Below are 14,979 nucleotides of genomic sequence, written 5' to 3'. Positions count from 1 at the left end.
GAATCCTGCCCGCGTGTAAAATCCACACGCGCATTCTTTCTTCAAGCGCGGCTGGCCAAAGCTGCATGAATCCTGCCCGCGTGTAAATCCACACGCGCACGTTGTCTTCACACGCGGCTGGTCCAGACTGCGTGAATCCTGCCCGCGTGTAAAATCCACACGCGCACGTTGTCTTCACACGCGGCTGGCCCAGGCTGCGTGAATCCTGCCCGCGTGTAAAATCCACACGCGCACGTTGTCTTCACACGCGGCTGGCCCAGGCTGCGTGAATCCTGCCGCGTGTAAAATCCACACGCGCACGTTGTCTTCACACGCGGCTGGCCCAGACTGCGTGAATCCTGCCCGCGTGTAAAATCCACACGCGCACGTTGTCTTCACACGCAGCTGGCCCAGGCTGCGTGAATCCTGCCCGCGTGTAATATCCACACGCGCACGTTGTCTTCGAACGCGGCTGGTCCAGACTGCGGGAACCCTGCCCGCGTGTAAAATCCACACGCGCACGTTGTCTTCAAACGCGGCTGGCCCAGACTGCGTGAATCCTGCCCGCGTGTATCCACACACACACGTTATTTCTTCACGGCTGTTTACAACCGCCTGTACTTTGTTTTTCCTTAAAAGAGCACTACTTCTGCATCTGTGAGACTAACAGAAGGATTGATACCTATAGTGGGAAGGAAGCTTGTCAAGGATTATTGGAAGGTGACATTGGACTGAACTTTTGGACGCTATCCTGTGGTGAATTCAACCCGTATCTAGCGTGAGCCTCGTTCCGTTCGGGATAAGTCTCCCTTACTAATTTTCCCTTCCTTGTCGTTTGTTCTACCTTCATTTTCATCAAGAACTTCCGGATTCTTCTATCCTAAACTAAAGGTCAGTGTTTACCTTCCTGTCATCATCTCATTGTTTAATTCTTCACACTCAGGTTGGAACAGTTATTCATGATACTTTAATTTGTCATAGGCGGGCTTTCTGTACCTTACCCACGCCCTTTCCAGTGATCCATCGCTCTGCCTGTTTTATCAGTCAGAGGGTTGTATCATTTGGAAGGTCTTCAGTTGACTACACAACTATCAAATCGTGTGAACAGGGATCCGGAAGACCCTACCTCCTGTATCCTGTTGAGTATTGTATCCTTTTCAGTTAATCCTTTGGTACATTCTGACAGATAGAACATGGAGGATGAGTTATAGAGTGAGAGCAGGATTCAAAGTGATAGAAAGTGGAGCTGAGGCAGAGAGTCAGAGAAGGATTGTAATGATAGAAGGTGGAGTATGAGACAGAGAGTGAGAGAAGGATTGGTAATGTTAGAAGGTGGAAGATGAAAGAGAGAGGAAGAGCAGGGTTCATGGTGATAGATGGTGAAGGAAGAGACAGAGAGCGAGAGCAGGATTGGTAATGATAGAATTTGGAGGATGGGAGAGAGAGTTCGATAAGGATTGGTAATGATAGAAGGTGGGGCTCAGGGAGAGAGTGTGAGAAGGATTGGTAGTGATAGAAGGTGGGGCTGAGGAAGAGAGTGAGAGAAAGATTGGTAGTCATAGAAGGTGGAGGATGGGACAGATTGAGAGCATGATAAGTAGTGAAAAAAGGCAGAGGATGAGGCATAGAGTGAGAGCAGGATTGGTAGTGATAGAAGGAGTGGCTGAAGCAGAGAGTGAAAGAAGTATTGGTAATGATAGAACGTGGAGGATAAGACAGAGAGTGAGAGCAGGATTGGTAGTGATAGAAGGTGGAGGATGGGTCAAAGAGTGAGAGCATGATTGGTAGTGATAGAAGGTGGAGGATGAGCTAGAGAGTAAGAGAAGGATTGGTAGTGATAAAAGGTGGAGGATGAGCCAGAGAGTGAGATCAGGATTGGTAGTGGTCGAGATGGGGCTGAGGCAGAGAGTGAGAGACGTATTGCTAATGATAGAAGATGAGGAGAAAGAGTGAGAGAAGGTTTGGTAATGATAGAAGGTGGAGGATGGGACATAGAGTGAGAACAGGGTTCATATTGATAGAAGGTGGGGCTGAGGCAGAGAGTGCGAGAATGATTGGTAGTGATAGAACGTGGGGCTTAGGGAGAGAGCTGGAGAAGGATTGGTAATGATAATTGGTGGGGGATGAGACAGAGAGTGAGAGCAGGACTAGTAGTGATAGGATGAGACAGAGAGTGAGATCAAGCGTGGTAGTGATTGAAAGTGGGGCTGAGGTAGAGAGTGAGAGAAGGATTGGTAATGATATAAGGTAGAGGATGAGACAGAGAGTGAGAGCAGGACTAGTAGTGATAGGATGAGACAGAGAGTGAGAGAAAGCTTGGTAGTGATAGAAAGTGGGGCTGAGGTAGGGAGTAAGAGAAGGATTGGTAATGATAGAAGGTGGAGGATGACGCAGAGTGAGAGCAGGATTCTTAGTGATAGAAGGTGGGGCTGAGCCAGAGAGTGAGAGCATGATTGGCAGTGACAGAAGGTGGAGGATGAGACACAAGAGTGAGAGCAGGATTGGTAGTGACAGAAGCTGGAGGATGAGACAGAGAGTGAGAGAAGGATTGGTAATGATAGAAGGTGGAGGATTAGACAGATATAGAGAGAATGATTGGCAGTGACAGAAGGTGGAGGATGAGACAAAGAGTGAGAGCAGGATCGGTAGTGACGGAAGCTGGAGGATGAGACAGAGAGTGAGAGCATGATTTGTAGGGAAAGAAGGTGGATGAGCCAGAGAGTGAGAGCAGGATTGGTAGTGATAGAACATGGGGCTTAAGCAGAGAGCTGGAGAAGGATTGGTAATGATAGATGGTGGGGGATGAGAAAGAGAGTTAGAGAAAGATTGGTAGTGATCGAAGGTGGAGGATGAGACAGAGAGTGAGGGAAGGATTGGTAGTGACAAAATTTGGAGGATAAGACAGAGAGTTAGATCAGGATTAGAAGTGACAGAAGGTGGAGGATGAGACAGAACGGGAGACAAGGATTGGTACTGATAGAAGGTGGGGGATCAGACAGCCAGTGAAAGCAGGATTTGTAGTGATAGTAGGTGGAGGATGGGACAGAGAGTGAGAGCAGGATTGAGAGAGATAGAAGGTAGAGGGTGAGACAGAAAGTGATAGAAGGATTTGTAGTGATAGAAAGTGGGGCTGACACAGAGAGTGAGAGAAGGATTGGTAATGATAGAACGTGGATGATGAGACAGACAGTGAGAGAATTATTGGTAGTGATCAAAGGTGGAGGATGAGACAGAGAGTGAGAGAAGAATTGGTAGTGTTAGAAGGTGGAGGATGAGCCAGAGTTGAGAGAAGGATTGGTAGTGACAGAAGGTGGAGGATGAGACAGAGAATGAGAGAAGGATTGGTAGTGATAGAAGGTGGAGGATGAGACTTAGAGTGAGAGAAGGATTTGTAGTGATAGAAAGTGGGGCTGATGCAGAGAGTGAGAGAAGGATTGGTAGTGATAGAAGGTGGCGCTGAGACAGAGATTGAGAGAAGGATTGGTAATGATAGAACATGGCGGATGAGTTATAGAGTGAGAGCAGGATTCAAAGTGATAGAAAGTGGGGCTGAGGCAGAGAGTAAGAGAAGGATTGTAATGATAGAAGGTGGAGTATGAGACAGAGAGTGAGAGAAGGATTGGTAATGTTAGAAGGTGGAAGATGAAAGAGAGAGGAAGAGCAGGGTTCATGGTGATAGATGGTGAAGGAAGAGACAGAGAGCGAGAGCAGGATTGTTAATGATAGATTTTGGAGGATGGGACAGAGAGTCCCATAAGGATTGGTAATGATAGAAGGTGGGGCTCAGGGAGAGAGTGAGAGAAGGATTGGTAGTGATAGAAGGTGGGGCTGAGGCAAAGAGTGAGAGAAAGATTGGTAGTCATAGAAGGTGGAGGATGGGACAGATTGAGAGCATGATAAGTAGTGAAAGAAGGCAGAGGATGAGGCATAGAGTGAGAGCATGATTGGTAGGGATAGAAGGTGTGGCTGAAGCAGAGAGTGAAAGAAGTATTAGTAATGATAGAACGTAGAGGATAAGACCGAGAGTGAGAGCAAGATTGGTAGTGATAGAAGGTGGAGGATGGGTCAAAGAGTGAGAGCATGATTGGTAGTGATAGAAGGTAGAGGATGAGATAGGGAGTAAGAGAAGGATTGGTAGTGATAAAAGGTGGAGGATGAGCCAGAGAGTGAGATCAGGATTGGTAGTGGTCGAGGTGGGGCTGAGGCAGAGAGTGAGAGACGTATTTCTAATGATAGAAGATGATGAGAAAGAGTGAAAGAAGGTTTGGTAATGATAGAAGGTGGAGGATGGGACATAGAATGAGAACAGGATTCATATTGATAGAAGGTGGGGCTGAGGCAGAGAGTGCGAGAAAGATTGGTAGTGATAGAACGTGGGGCTTAGGGAGAGAGCTGGAGAAGGATTGGTAATGATAATTGGTGGGGGATGAGACAGAGAGTGAGAGCAGGACTAGTAGTGATAGAATGAGAAAGAGAGTGAGAGCAAGCTTGTTAGTGATAGAAAGTGGGGCTGAGGTAGAAAGTAAGAGAAGGGTTGGTAATGATAGAAGTTGGAGGATGACACAGAGTGAGAGCAGGATTCTTAGTGATAGAAGGTAGGGCTGAGCCAGAGAGTGAGAGAAGGATTGGTAATGATAGAAGGTGGAGGATGAGGCAGAGAGTGAGAGCAGGACTAGTAGTGATAGGATGAGACATAGAGTGAGAGAAAGCTTGGTAGTGATAGAAAGTGGGGCTGAGGTAGAGAGTAAGAGAAGGATTGGTAATGATAGAAGGTGGAGGATGACACAGAGTGAGAGCAGGATTCTTAGTGATAGAAGGTGGAGCTGATCCAGAGAGTGAGAGAAGGATTGGTAATGACAGAAGGTGGAGGATTAGACAGATATAGAGAGAATGATTGGCAGTGACAGAAGGTGGAGGATGACACAGAGAGTGATAGCAGGATTGGTAGTGACGGAAGCTGGAGGATGAGACAGAGATTGAGAGCAGGATTGGTAGTGACGGAAGCTGGTGGATGGGACAGAGAGTGAGAGCATGATTCGTAGGGATAGAAGGTCGATGAGCCAGAGAGTGAGAGTAGGATTAGTAGTGATAGAACGTGGGGCTTAGGCAGAGAGCTGGAGAAGGATTGGTAATGATAGATGGTGGGGGATGAGACAGAGAGTGAGAGAAAGATTGGTAGTGATCGAAGGTGCAGGAAGAGACAGAGAGTGAGAGAAGGATTGGTAGTGACAAAATGTGGAGGTTAAGACAGAGAGTTAGAGCAGGATTAGAAGTGACAGAAGGTGGAGGATGAGACAGAAAGGGAGACAAGGATTGGTAATGATAGAAGGTGGGGGATCAGACAGCAAGTGAGAGCAGGATTTGTAGTGATAGTAGGTGGCGGATGGGACAGAGAGTGAGAGCAGGATTCAGAGTGATAGAAGGTAGAGGGTGAGACAGAAAGTGAGAGAAGGATTTGTATTGATAGAAAGTGGGGCTGACACAGAGAGTGAGAGAAGGATTGGTAATGATAGAAGGTGGAGGATGAGACAGAGAGTGAGAGAAGGATTGGTAGTGATCAAAGGTGGAGGATGAGACAGAGAGTGAGAGAAGGATTGGTAGTGTTAGAAGGTGGAGGATAAGCCAGAGTTGAGAGAAGGATTGGTAGTGACAGAAGGTGGAGAATGAGACAGAGAGTGAGAGAAGGATTGGTAGTGATAGAATGTAGAGGATGAGACTTAGAGTGAAAGAAGGATTCGTAGTGATAGAAAGTGGGGCTGATGCAGAGAGTGAGAGAAGGATTGGTAGTGATAGAAGGTGGCGCTGAGACAGAGATTGAGAGAAGGATTGGTAATGATAGAACATGGAGGATGAGTTATAGAGTGAGAGCAGGATTCAAAGTGATAGAAAGTGGGGCTGAGGCAGAGAGTCAGAGAAGGATTGTAATGATAGAAGGTGGAGTATGAGACAGAGAGTGAGAGAAGGATTGGTAATGTTAGAAGGTGGAAGATGAAAGAGAGAGGAAGAGCAGGGTTCATGGTGATAGATGGTGAAGGAAGAGACAGAGAGCGAGAGCAGGATTGGTAATGATAGAATTTGGAGGATGGGACAGAGAGTTCGATAAGGATTGGTAATGATAGAAGGTGGGGCTCAGGGAGAGAGTGAGAGAAGGATTGGTAGTGAAAGAAGGTGGGGCTGTGGCAGAGAGTGAGAGAAAGATTGGTAGTCATAGAAGGTGGAGGATGGGACAGATTGAGAGCATGATAAGTAGTGAAAGAAGGCAGAGGATGAGGCATAGAGTGAGAGCAGGATTGGTAGTGATAGAAGGTGTGGCTGAAGCAGAGAGTGAAAGAAGTATTGGTAATGATAGAACGTGGAGGATAAGACAGAGAGTGAGAGCAGGATTGGTAGTGATAGAAGGTGGAGGATGGGTCAAAGAGTGAGAGCATGATTGGTAGTGATAGAGGTGGAGGATGAGATAGAGAGTAAGAGAAGGATTGGTAGTGATAAAAGGTGGAGGATGAGCCAGAGAGTGAGAGAAGAATTCATAGTGATAGATGGTGGGAGTGAGGCAGAGAGTGAGAGAAGGATTGGTAATGATAGAAGCTGGAGGAGGAGGCAGAGAGTGAGATCAGGATTGGTAGTGGTCGAGGTGGGGCTGAGGCAGAGAGTGAGAGACGTATTGCTAATGATAGAAGATGATGAGAAAGAGTGAGAGAAGGTTTGGTAATGATAGAAGGTGGAGGATGCGACATATAGTGAGAACAGGATTCATATTGATAGAAGGTGGGGCTGAGGCAGAGAGTGCGAGAAAGATTGCTAAAGTTAAAAGGTGGGGCTGAGGTAAAGAGTAAGAGAAGGATTGGTAATGATAGAAGGTGATGAGACAGAGAGTACAAGAAGGATTGGTATTGATAGATGGTGGAGGATGAGGCAGAGAGTGAGAGCAGTATTGAAAGTGATAGAAGGTGGGGCTGAGGCAGGGAGTGGGAGAATGATTGGTAAAGATAATGTGGCGGATGAGACAGAGAGTGAGAGCAGGATTGGTAGTGATAGAATGTGGGGCTGATTGAGAGAGTGAGAGAAGGATTGTAATGATAGAAGGTGCAGGATGAGACAGAGAGTGAGAGAAGGATTGGTAATGATTCAAGGCGATGAGCCAGAGAGTCAGAGAAGGATTGTAATGATAGAAGGTGGAGGATGAGACAGAGAGTGAGAGAAGGATTGGTAATGTTAGAAGGTGGAAGATGAGACAGAGAGGAAGAGCAGGATTCATAGTGATAGAAGTTAGGGCTGAGGCAGTGATTGAGAAAAGGATTGTGTTAGGAAAGATTTCATAATTGTAGGTAATTTTCCTTCCATGTGGCAACCCCTAAACTTTTTGCTGTTGTTTTTAACCTTGTTCTTGACTTTGCCAGAGAAGTACAGCCTTCTGCCGCACTTCTCTGGGCTTTCGCTCCTTTCTTACGGGGAAACTGACATGCCCTTAAGACAGTCAGTACCGGGGAACGTTGTTTCCCGTAGTTTCTTCTATCGTGTCGCAGCTTTTGTGCAACACGACACAAGAGGGCACTGTAAGCTAAGTTACAGCTCTCTTGGGTCTCTAGCCTTCTACAGGCCCTAGATACTCTTTTAGGATGGTATTTGATCGGTGCAAGTCATTCAGGGACTGGAATGGTGGCAGCGATCGTTTTGTATATTTTGAGCTCCTTTTGCCGTTCTGAGCACGTTTTTGCACTGAACCCAAAATGGTGGCCTGGCTCCCCAAAATGGCCAGACCACGAGGCTCCTTTGTCCTGTCCACTGTCCGTCTTGCTCCCTTCACCTTCCCCAGGTTCAGCGACCCGGGGCCTTCCTTATTTGGGCATGTACTTTCCCGCGAAACGTGGTTGCTTTCGCGGGCTTCTACATGTCGTTTGTGTGCCTCCAGGGTGTGGGCTGGGATGTCTGGTCCCAATACACATCCTGGGTGCCAGAGAGTCTAGGGTGGTGTGAATGCCTGGGACCACCGTGGTCCGTGATTGGTCCACGTATGGTATGTGTTTTGATGAGCTGATCTCCCATTGGTTCCTCTCCGTTTTTGGCGCGAAGGGAACCGTGGATAAGAGGGGGCTGGAAACACCACTACCATGTCGATCTCCTGAGTTCTCACGAACGAAGGAATACAGGAGCCAAGTATCCTGCAACCAAGAGGCTGGACCGAGGAATCGCTGGTGACCCGCTGAAGGAATCCTCCTTTGCACTGCTGTCGTCCTGAGAGCCCCTGTCCTCCTTTGATCGAACCAGAAGGCCTGTACTGGTGCTTCGACCTTTGGAATAGCAGGAACAGCTATTCCCGGCATCTTCAACCATCTCCTGCCAAGTAAGCCTTCGGAAGCGTCTCTGGGCCATCCAGTTGACTGACCAGCTTACAAAGGAGTCTGGCTCTGCAACCGCCGCCAGGTTGTGCAGTATCTCGAGTCCTTGTCACTCTCCCACGCTTCGTGCCCTTGGCATTCCCAAGTCTGAAGGGAGGAGTGGACTTTGACTCAGATACGCACAGCCGCTTCGTTGTCCTGCTGCGGCAACAAAACTGTGCCGGTTTCGTCGATTGGGACGTCTTTTTGATCTACACGACTACAAAGCGTTCCCTGCTCTTCTGAACCTGCCAGCTGCTGAAACTAACGTGGAGAAGCCTGGGACTGCTTGCTTCGGGGACCGGTGAGTAGTATATCTAGGATCTGGTCGCCCTCCTGCAGTAACCCATTGCTTTTCCCCGCTGTGTAAAACAGCACCCTTTTCGCCCGTACTCGCGCTCTGCTTCTGCCCGCTGTGGAGGCTGCGCTTGAGTTGCGGACCCTGTTCTTCTTCTGCTGTGCACTAACCCGAACTGCCTGACTTCCTCCGAAGAGCTTCTCCTTTTGCCCGTTGGCACCAGCGTGTGCAGGTACTTTGAGCACAAGGCTCCACTCTTCGCAGGGCTCGGACTTCCATCTAGTTAGGTGCCTATGAAGGCGAACTAAGTCTAAAAGCATTATCGCACTGCCTGTTTTCCTTCCCTTGCAGGTGGACTACATATTTCGTGCTTTAAACGCTTGCGACTGTGTATTTGTATATATATTGTGTTGATATGGTATGTGTTGGTTTAATATTGTGATATTGTGCTTTTCTTACTGCGGTCATTGTTTTAAAGGCCTTAAAATAAATGTGTATATATTTTTGATATAACACCTGTTTGGAGTAGTTTGTAAGTGTTCTGGTTTTGTGTGCTCATTGCGGGCTTTCAGTCACCCTCACCCCTCTTGAGATCTAGTCTTGACCGCCGCGATCGCTACCTTGATTGGTCTGGCTCGTCCAGAGGTTACCCTGTTCCAAGTAATTAGGTTGGCCTTCTGAACTTCTGCGCCACCAGGACAGAGTTCAGAAATCCGTCTTAACAAATTGGTGTACAGCGGTGGGATACGACTGAAGGTATCCAGTGTTGCGCTCGAACTAAGGCATTTCGGGTTATTCCAAACAGTACACGTAGTGAATTGTTATAGTATAACTTTAAAAAGGCCATAGTCCTATCACACAGTATGGAAACAAGTACGTTGTTAACTTTAAATGCTTCCAAATCAGAAACGCTGAAAAAGATGTGTGCGGAGAGAGGTGTTTCCTCTCAAGGCACGAAATTGGAAATGATCCAAAGAATCGTGGCGTGGCAAGAAGCGCAGCTTGATGCTATCACTTCTGAGGACAGTGCGGAAGGTGGTGGGGCTGCTCTCACTGGTAGAACCGACGGTTCTGCCGCCGCACTGATCCACCGCGACCACGAGGACAGGGAGGACGAGATGTCTAATGTTTCCTCTGCCAGTGCTGATGGGGAGGCTATGCTTGAATTCAAGAAGCAAGAGCTGCGGTTTAGGCAGCAGGAGCTTGAATTCAGCATAGCCAAACTAAAAATCGAACAGGCAGAAAAACAAAAAGACAGGGATCACCAGTTGGAACTGGCCAAGCTTCAGGTTGCAAATGGGTCCACGGGTCCTGGACATGGGTCTGGGGCCTCCTCTCATCCACGGTTTCCAAAAGATCTGCTCAGTGTGTATGAGGAACGGAATGACATTATGGACTGGCTGAATGCGTTTGAGTATGCATGCGAAGTTCAGAAAGTTGACAATGCTGATAAGATTGCGTGGTTGCTCAGTAGACTGCCCCATTCTGGCTGTAGTGCCATTATGGAGATGTCGAAGGCTGAGCGAGCTGATTTCGCAATGTTGAAGCAGACTCTCATTTTAAAGTTTGGGAAGACTCCGGCCCAATATTTTTTTTTTTTAAACTTTTATTTATTCATTCAGCTTTGGTAACACAGATACAGGTGAGCATCAATAGAGCCTTCAGAGGCAAAACAGAGCAATCGGCACATTTCATATAATACATGCAAACGGGGTACATAGAGAAAAGGGTATCAACATATGCACCCGGGGGGCCCATGGAAGGTCGGTATGAGGGTATTTGAGAGACAGCTCAGGGGCCCCCCAAGGCTGGATTAGGAGAGGGAGCTGGGGATGCGGGATCTGAGTCGGTGTCAATGGAGGACATGAATGAGCGGAACTTCTGCCATATATCCCTAGGCCTGGAGCAGGCGGGTTGCTGAGCCGCCCATGATTCTTCGGTGTCGGAGGCCCACGTAACCGCTCTGAGCCATTGCGCGTGGGTAGGGGGAATAGGCCGTAGCCAGCAAAGTAGAATTGAACGCACCGCTAGTAGCATGCAGAGGCCAGCCAGTTTCCTGGAATCGCGGTGGAGTTCAGGGAAATCGTGGAATAGGCATTTCGTTGGGGATGGCAGAAAGGGGGATTCAAGGTTAGTCGATGTGGTGGAGCAGACCGAGGTCCAGAATTGGATGAGACGAGGGCATGACCAGATCATGTGGATATAATCGGCATCCTCATGGGCGCATCTAGGGCATCTAGGGGAGGCGTCGCTAGAGATGCGGTGTAGCCTGGTCGGGGTGTAGTGGTACCTATGGAGCACCTTAAATTGGATCAGTTTGAACCGGGAGTTGAAGGACACCCCGTGGATCCGTGCACACATGTGGGACCAACGCTCATCGGTTATCTCGAGACCGAGGTCTGATTCCCAGGAGCGCCGTAGTTTGGAGAATGTAGGGGGTGCCCTGGTTTGGAGTAAGGTGTATAGTCTGGAGATTTTGCCCCTCATTGGGTCAGGTGAGGATAATTCGGTGATTGCAGGTTCATCAGGTGGCAGAGTTGGGAAACATGTGTACTTGTGCTTGAGTACTCTACGTAGAGATGAATACTGAAGCCAGACGGAGGGTTTCCGTCTAAGGGGAGCCGGGAGGTCAGGCCATTCTACAAAATTACCCTGTTCGAATATATCGCGCAGTAATTCATAACCCGCCTCAGCCCAAGTGCGAACCACGGAGGGAGGGACCCGCGGGACTCCAGGGAGGAAATTCCAAATTGGGAAGTTACCGTGAAAGGGTTGGGTGATGCCCAGTATTTGCCAAGATTTGGTCAAGGCCAAGGATGTGCATGTCGCCGGGTCCAGTGAATCTGATACCTCTGGCAATGGCACGAACACGAGAGATCGGATGTCTCGATCGCTGACTGACAGCTTTTCTAGTCTAACGTGGGGAGGGGGGTCTGGTATGTTGAACCAGTGTGCGGTATGTTGGAGTTGAGCCGCCAGCCAGTACTTGAAGAAGTCTGGCGCCCCAAAGCCACCAGCCTCCATTGGGGCAGAGAGGGTCTTGAGCTTAAGGCGAACCGCACCGGATTGCCAGAGGAAAGAGTTGAGAGAGCGTGTCAATGTCTGAAAGAATCCGGCACCAGGCCATAGCGGGATATTGGCAAATCTGTACAGGAGTTGGGGAAGTACCACCATCTTCAGTATCCCTATCCTGCCGGCCAATGAGATTGGAAGTTTGTTCCATCCCTGTATTTTTATCATAAGGTTTGTGAGGTATGAATGGAAATTATCTTCCAAGACCCGTTCAGTATGACGTGACACCTCTACGCCCAGGTAAGTGAATCTAGATTGGGCCCAAGTGAATCCCATGGTATCGGGAGGGGGGAGTGTGCTGGGTGTGAGAGGAAAAAGGGTTGATTTATAGCAGTTCACCGTGAGACCTGAGATCCGGCCAAAGAGAGCAATGTCGACGAGTATTGGGGTTAAATTAGTTTCGGGGGAGCGGATGTAGAGAAGGGCATCGTCAGCATATAACGAGACTATATCTGAGGAACCGGCGGTACGCAGACCCCTATGCCCATGGTTCTGGCGAAGCATGTCTGCAAACGGTTCCATTGCCACGGCGAAGATTAAGGGCGAGAAGGGGCAGCCTTGTCTGGTGCCCCGAGCTATTTGGAATAGAGGGGAGCAGCGGTCCTCAGTCCGAACCCTGGCGACAGGGTTGGAGTAAAGTAGTCTGACCCAGGACACGAAGGTGGGGCCAAATTTACATTTATCTAGTACCCGCCAGAGGTAGTTCCACGAGACTGAATCGAAAGCTTTTTGCATGTCTAAGGTCGCGGCCACCGCGTGTGTACCCGGGTTCACCCTACTTATGATATTAAAGAGGCGTCTCAGATTTAAGGAGGTGGAGCGGCCCGGGATGAACCCAGCTTGATCAGGGTGGATGATATGTGGCATATAGGGAACCAGACGTAAAGCGAGTGATTTGGCGAAAATCTTAACGTCGCAGTTGATCAGTGAAAGCTGGCGGTAAGAGCCGCATTGAGTGGGGGATTTGTTAGGTTTTAGTAGGACTGTTATGGTGGCTTCGCGGAGTGAAGGGGGAAACTGGCCCGCCTCCACCGACTCCTCCCAAAGAGACACCAGGTGGGGGAGCAGGAGTGATTTGAAATGTTTATAAAACTCAACAGGAATACCATCTGAGCCTGGGGTCTTGCCCGAGGATAGAGAGTCTATAGCATTCGAGAACTCCTCAGGGGTAAATGGATTCTCGAGGGATCCGATGGTGTCGGGAGAAAGGACCGAGAGCGGGAGCCCATCAAGATAAGCATCGATCTCTGAATCGGTGGCGTTGTCAGAGTGTGCATATAAGGATTGGTAAAAGGAAAGGAATTCCGCATTGACATCCCCGGGGGAGGTGGCCATAGATCCATCGGGCCTTTGAATTCCGGGAATGGGTGGGGAACCAAACTCATGGCGGAGGAGTCTAGCTAGGAGACGGCCAGGGCGTTCGCCCTCACCATACCTCCTCGCCCGCCCAGGAATATCAAGAAACCTCAGCTCGCGGTCCGCAAGGGCGCGGAAGGTGTCCAATTCAGTGCCAATTAGCGCGAGGGTTACAGAGGTAGGGTCAAGGGAATACTGAGCTTCCAGTGAAGATAACGTGGCCTCGCTCTCGGTGATTTCCCTACGAATGGTTTTGAGGATACCACTTTCCTTGGAGAGGGCAATGCCTCTGATGTAGACCTTAAAGGACTCCCAAAGGGTGGCCTGTGAGGACACGGAGTTGGTATTGATCTCGAAGAACTCCTCGATCGCCGACTCCAACTCAGAGCTAAATACCGGATCGAGTAGGGAGTGCGGTTTCATTTTCCAGCATCTGGATCGACCCCCATCCGGGCCCCAGCATAGTGTAACAGTCACAGGGGAGTGATCAGATAGGGTCCTGGGGAGTATCGCCATGCCGGATACACTCCTTATTAGTCCATCGGACACCAACCATCTATCAATCCGAGAAAAGGAATCGTGAACCGAGGAATAGAAGGAATAAGAGCGGGAATCAGGGTAGAGAAGCCTCCATGCGTCGAATAGGGACAACCGGGGAAGAGAGGAGAGTGTAGTGTAAGCTGCCCTGGAGAGCTGACGGGGTCTGGAGCCAGATCTGTCCAGATCCACGTCGAATATTGTATTGAAATCCCCTCCCCAGAGAATCGGCACCAGAGGGAAGCCATCTAAGAGAGTTATAAGATCCGAGTAGAATCCGGGATCATCAATGTTGGGGCCGTATATATTCAACAGGACTACTTCCTTATTCTGTAGGGTACCATGGAGTAGAACGTATCTGCCCAGGGGGTCTATAATCGTAGCGATAGGGTTGTATCTAAGGTTTCTGTGAATAAGGGTCATAACTCCACGGCTCTGGGTAGAATAGGTGGTGTAGTACCTTTGGGGACCCCAAGATTTAGCGAATTTTTCGCAGTATTCTGCGCATGCATGTGTCTCCTGAAGGAAGAGGATTTTAGTCCCATGTCGTTCGGCCTGGAGTTGTAGTAGCCTCATTTTCTTATAATTGCCCAGACCCCGAATGTTCCAGCTCATAAATGTCAGGGTTTCCTCACTCGACCCCCCGGGTGTAGCCATGGAGAAATACGGGTGGGTGGAAATGTGCTCCCCAATGATGGTGCCCACAGTGGACCAGTCCAAAACGCCGACGGGACCACGATGTTGCGAGCTCTGCCCTTTCTGCGAATACCAAGCTGTTTTTAACATTTAACCCCGGTCCCCCCTCCCCCTCCCACATCCCTCCCCCAAACGAAGGGATGAACTTCCCATACCCAAACAACCAGAACAAATATGATGGCATCAACGCCTGGGGGGCCTGTGTGATGGCCTGGCGGCGATGCTCCGAACATGAGGCAATTTTAGGATAAACATAAAGCCCACAAGTATTACCCGCTCCCACCCATGGGCGGGCCTCATGGGTGACGGCGGGGGAATGGACAGCATGTGGTGAACCAAGAGAACAGGAGTGAAAGTGTACATGTATCCGATCAACTGGACCGGGAAGCATATTAGCACACCTACGAGAACTGCAAGGGAATCACAAAGAAGGTGAACAAGGGGAGAAGAAGCATTTGACGGGCGTCCAGGGCCCAACCAGGAGGGGGGTGGGGCGAACAAGAGATTGCCCAGGCACCCGGCCATGTTGTGATTAGTCAGTGAAAACTGGGGGTAACAATCTCAGTGAACAACAACAGCAGTGATACCCACACTTTTGTCAATAGTGAGAATGAGGCATTAAACAGGAAGCTTATCAAGTATTAGCGGAGTGACTAAAACGCAAAC

This window comes from Ambystoma mexicanum, chromosome 8 (genome assembly GCF_040938575.1).
Source record: "Ambystoma mexicanum isolate Mex_15411 chromosome 8, UKY_AmexF1_1, whole genome shotgun sequence".
NCBI classification, from domain to species: domain Eukaryota; kingdom Metazoa; phylum Chordata; class Amphibia; order Caudata; family Ambystomatidae; genus Ambystoma; species Ambystoma mexicanum.
This window is presented reverse-complemented; position numbering follows the sequence as displayed.